The following is a 4,808-nucleotide window of genomic DNA, read 5'->3' as shown; positions in this document are numbered from 1 at the left end:
CCAGAGCAGTGGGAGTGACTGCTTTGTGATGGGTCTGCCAGATGCACCCCAGCGGCTGTGTGGACTTAAATAGCAAGTCTGTCCTAAGTACTTGTTAAAACCAATTGCATCATTGCTTGACTCTCCCCTCTCTGCTTACATGTTAGGACAGCCTCATCCTGCAGGACCCTGATCGGGAAGTAAGGTGTTGGGATAGCTGTGAAACACCTCTGCTTGTGGTGAGGGAGTGGCCCTGCACTGTGCTGCTCTCCAGGTGACGAGAGATGCATGGGTTATGACTACACTTAGCATTCTGAAACTCCTGAAGGCTCTGTAATGACGAATAGCCTGACAAAATCTGACTGTGCTAAATGCTGGAAAATGTCCTCATTAAATGGGCATTACTGGGGCCAAAGGTGCCATTAACCAAGCGGGTAGCTGCTGGCTGCAAAATGAGCCATTTAATTGGGAAAAGGGACTGCCTAATAGCAGTGGATTCCTAAAAGAATGCTAATAAGGTTGTTGTGGTTGTTGCTGTGCGAAGACTCATGCATTAAGATGTGACTGTTTAATTTAAAATTACTGGCTTTTAACCCTGAAATACATGTTCGATTTCTCACGAGCCTTTAATCAGATCAAGGTTTCCACAAGGGGTAGTGAGCACCTAATGAGGCTTTTGGAAAACTTCACCTTATCAGGTAGAGCTTTCTTTTTTTACTGAAATCCTCAGGAAACGTGCTGAGTTCCATTGTACTGCTCACAAATCAGCACGGACAAAACTGGAAAGAAATAGCCAAAGATCGGGTGGAATTGAGGCATTAAAACACAGCAGCTCTCGGGCAGATGGTCAGCACTCCATGTTTTTGAAAGGGGGCAGAGGGGGCTCCAAAATCTTTGCAAATTATTGGCTTACTACCGTTTAGAGCAGTTTCCGCTGTGCAGTAGAGACCTCTGGAATTAAGTCTTTACCAGCGCTTACGGCGTATTCAAGTCGCAAATAACAAAAATGTAAATATTGAATTTTTAGGAACTGAGCTTTTGTGACCTCCGTCTGTCTCAGTGGAAAAGCAAATAAATGTGCAAAAAAGTGATCAGAATAATTACAGCTCTTATGAGATGCAGAGAAGAATTTAAGTTAATGGCTTTTTTGGACAAACTGCATAATTAAGGTAATGGTCTGACTTAAACCGATGATTACTCGGAGATTCAGAGATGAGAGTAATCCTCTTGCGTAATGAAAGATCGCTGTTCCGGGACCTGGATACAAGGAAATGAATTGAAGATGCAAGCCTTATGTTGTAAGCATTCACTTAGATGGCAGTCTGGAAAATGGACTAGCACAGAAACTTCACCTTCAATTCAACCATTTTTCAAGGTATTTTTGTGTGCAGTTCCTTGCAGGGGAGTGCATCACCAAGCTGCTTCCGTCGGAGGGGTCAGATTAGGACTTTGACAGGTTTAATACAGTATCAGGCCTTTGATAGTTTATTTTTTACGGGAAAACACAATATAGTTTATTTTTTACGGGAAAACACAATATAAGGTTGAGTTATTTTTATTTATCATGGGACGTTTTTCAAGTTTATATTATTACATAATGAAAATTAAACTACATGTCCTAAGAACATCTGAGTTGGTTAGAAACAGAACTGATGCATAGTTGGATGTGCCCTGAACTACGACAGTATTGTTAAATGTAGTTATATGGCACAAATTTGGGGGATTAAAAAGCACAGAGGTGTAATTGAGAAAATCTTACTGAAGGGTGTAGTGATATACTAAGTTAAGTAAACTGGAAACCACTAAGAAAATGTTTAAAAATTCCAGTTGTGGCACATTATGCAATTTAATATTACCATAAAAGCCTGTGTGAAGAACCAGTTTAGCTTAGGGTTGCCTCAGAAGCGATGCTTTCTATATGGCAATAATTTCTTCAAACATGGATATTCCTGTAAGTAGGTCTCTGCATCCTATTGGTTCATTAACTGCTCTTGGCTCTAGCTGCAGCTCTTGGCTCTGGTAGTAAGATGGGGGCTTTGTATCGAACCTTATTCAATATGCCTGGAAACCACTGCCACTCTATAATATTAGTGAAAGTAGGAGCCCAAAGGAGAGGAAGCAATTTGCATAATAGTAAAGGAATAAAACCTCAGCACGTAACTGGGAGCCAGATCCAATCTGTTGGAGTGCGCTTGAAAAACTGAAAGTTTACCCTTGGCAAGGCCTGGTTTCCATTTTGAGCTTAAAAAAACAAAAAAACCTAAATCCCTGCATTCAAAATAGACTTCAGAAGGCCCAGGGCTTAGGTCTGTGGCATGCTGGGTAATGCTCTTTCTGGCTGTGAAGGCGCCCAGTTTCAATACCAAGAGCCAAAATTCAAGATTGTTTTCCTAGGGTAATCCCCTGCTTGCTGAGTGGCAAAGGGACAGTATCAGGTTAAAGAATGGAAGAGAGCTGCTCAGCCTAGGTCTAGGTCAGATAGGAGCGGGGGCAGGTGGCTTAGTGGCAGATCGAGCAGAAAGCCGAGCAACAGATCAGGCAGAGAAAGGGGCTAATTTACAGCACACCTGCCAAGAAGGTTGGCCCCCATTGCTCTAAGCTAAAAAAACTTCCCTGGCATCGCTGTGTCTGCTAAGGAGGTGTATACCTCAAACCTACCCCACCCAACTTCCTGCTTTCTCCACCCTCCCAGTATGGATGGGAGGATAGTGAAGGCAGGTAGGGACATCACGAATGTGGCAGAAAACATCAGCTAGGTGCCCACGATGGGGCTCTGCTGGCGGTGGCAGCGCCATACTACAGGTAAGTCCTTGGTACATCTCTCACCGTCCTTACACCCCTCCTCTTGCAGGCCCTCAGCACAGACATTACACTGACGTGGTTCTTTAACCATGTGGCTTATCATGGCTTCATGCACTCTTAGTCTGGTGCCTGCCCCTCTAGGTAGGCAGTGGCTTCCCATCAATTGCAAGCCAGCTTGCCCAGCCTCTGGTTTTGATTTGGGAGATGGAACAAGGACTCTGCCTTCCTAGTCCGACCTACTCAATGTTAAAATTCAGCATTAATGCTCCATTCCTCCTTGGTCGGCAGGTAGGAGCACACTGACATTACACAGTAACGACTGGGTGGTATTAGTGACATAACAAATCCTTGTGATGAAAAAAGGAATGCAGAAAATAGCCCACCATTTGCTAAGCTGTCCCAGGCCCTTAATTTCTTTTCTGAATGACCCATCTCCTGAAGCTGGCAGTTCACTAGTTCCACAGTCCAATATAGAAATGCAACTTGATATGGGTAGGTCACAAATTGTTGTCTGTGGTTATGACCCTAGGTTCTTACAGACTTAACAGCAGCACAGGTGCTTACGTCTGGCTCTATGCTAGCATGACTTGTCACCCTCTCATAGCATATTAGCTGCCTGATATCTGAGTAATGCCCATACGCCACTGTGTTGGGATGCCGAGATGCAGATGCAGGAAGGTACAAAGCTGCTGCACTCCAGTTAATGTCAGTGAAATGAAGGAATGGGCGTTAAAAAGTAACTAAATACATCGGGTACTTGCGCTTCAATTAGCCATCGTAACAACTTTCCTGGAAAACCAGTTTAATTCTGCAAACCTTTCTTTCTTTGGTGAACTGAATCCTAGTCTAAATAGTCCCTGAGTCACGACTGACTTTGGCGATTCAGAGATGCTGAACAATGGGCGGAAGACTTTCTCGCTGAACAATGGGCGGAAGGCTTTTTCTCCCTGCTGCAATCAGAAGAGAAAATCGTATTTATTTATAGTGTGCAAGGCACTCAGAAGCTGTACTGACTAACGAGTAAGGTCTTTAAGTGCACACATTCATTTGCTGCTTACACTTGATGCTTACTTTTAAGAACTTCATTTATTTGAAATTCTTATTTTCTTATATCCTGGGGCTCTTCTTTCATTCACTGATGATGCCTCAGGGTTTGTGTAACCTAGCAATCATGGCAGCAGCAAAGGAAACTCCTCAGAGTCGGTGTTTGAAGTCTCCTAGTTTGTAACCTCATTGCCTACGATGCACTAGTTGAAATGCACTGTAAGCACTACAGCTCGTGAACACAACGGGCAGTGGTATAAATACATTCTCTGACATCTTCTCCAGTCAGCTTTGTTAGTGCTCTAAGAATAAACTCTTACTGCTATTTTGATCTTTGTGCATTTTCCATTTTTGCCTCTGTGTTCAGATATTCTCAGAAGAGCAGCTGGATGAAATAATGTGTAAAGAAATTAGAAGTTTTCAGCCACCTCCTCCCAATCTGTCATGACATGTCATTTAAGTGCCAGTTTAGAGAGAAAAACTTCGCAAACTATTCTAAAATGAATTGCATTTATGTAGTCGCAACCTTGCAAGTAATATATGTTTTACCCATTCTGGCATTTGTGACTTTTTTCTTCAAGTACATACAGAACATTATTCAAACTGGTTTCTGCCTCCACTAGCCGAAGCTGGGAAATGTTGCTCGTGCCTAGACTGCACTGTTTAAAAATACTTGAACCTGGCATCGGTCTACAATGCTAGTGCAAGGCAAGACTGGATTGTGTGGCCTTCCCTGTGCATTTCTAGGCTCTGTCTCCTCCTTACCTGATATAACTGCGCAGTATTTAACAAGTCTGAGAAATTCTTGCACTCAAAGCAATGCATCTTTAGCCTTGTTCCCTCCTGCCGCCCTGCCACTACCCTAGTGTAGAGCCACACATGCTAAACCATGGGAGTAAGAATTTCCTTTAATGCAACACATCTCTCGAGCCAGGAAAGGAAGGATGTAGTCCCATTCTAAATAGGATGCAAGATTTTGGGGA

This window comes from Crocodylus siamensis, chromosome 11, assembly GCF_052110815.1.
Source record: "Crocodylus siamensis isolate JL-2025a chromosome 11, ASM5211081v1, whole genome shotgun sequence".
Lineage (NCBI taxonomy): Eukaryota > Metazoa > Chordata > Crocodylia > Crocodylidae > Crocodylus > Crocodylus siamensis.
Note: the sequence above shows the minus strand (reverse complement) of the source record.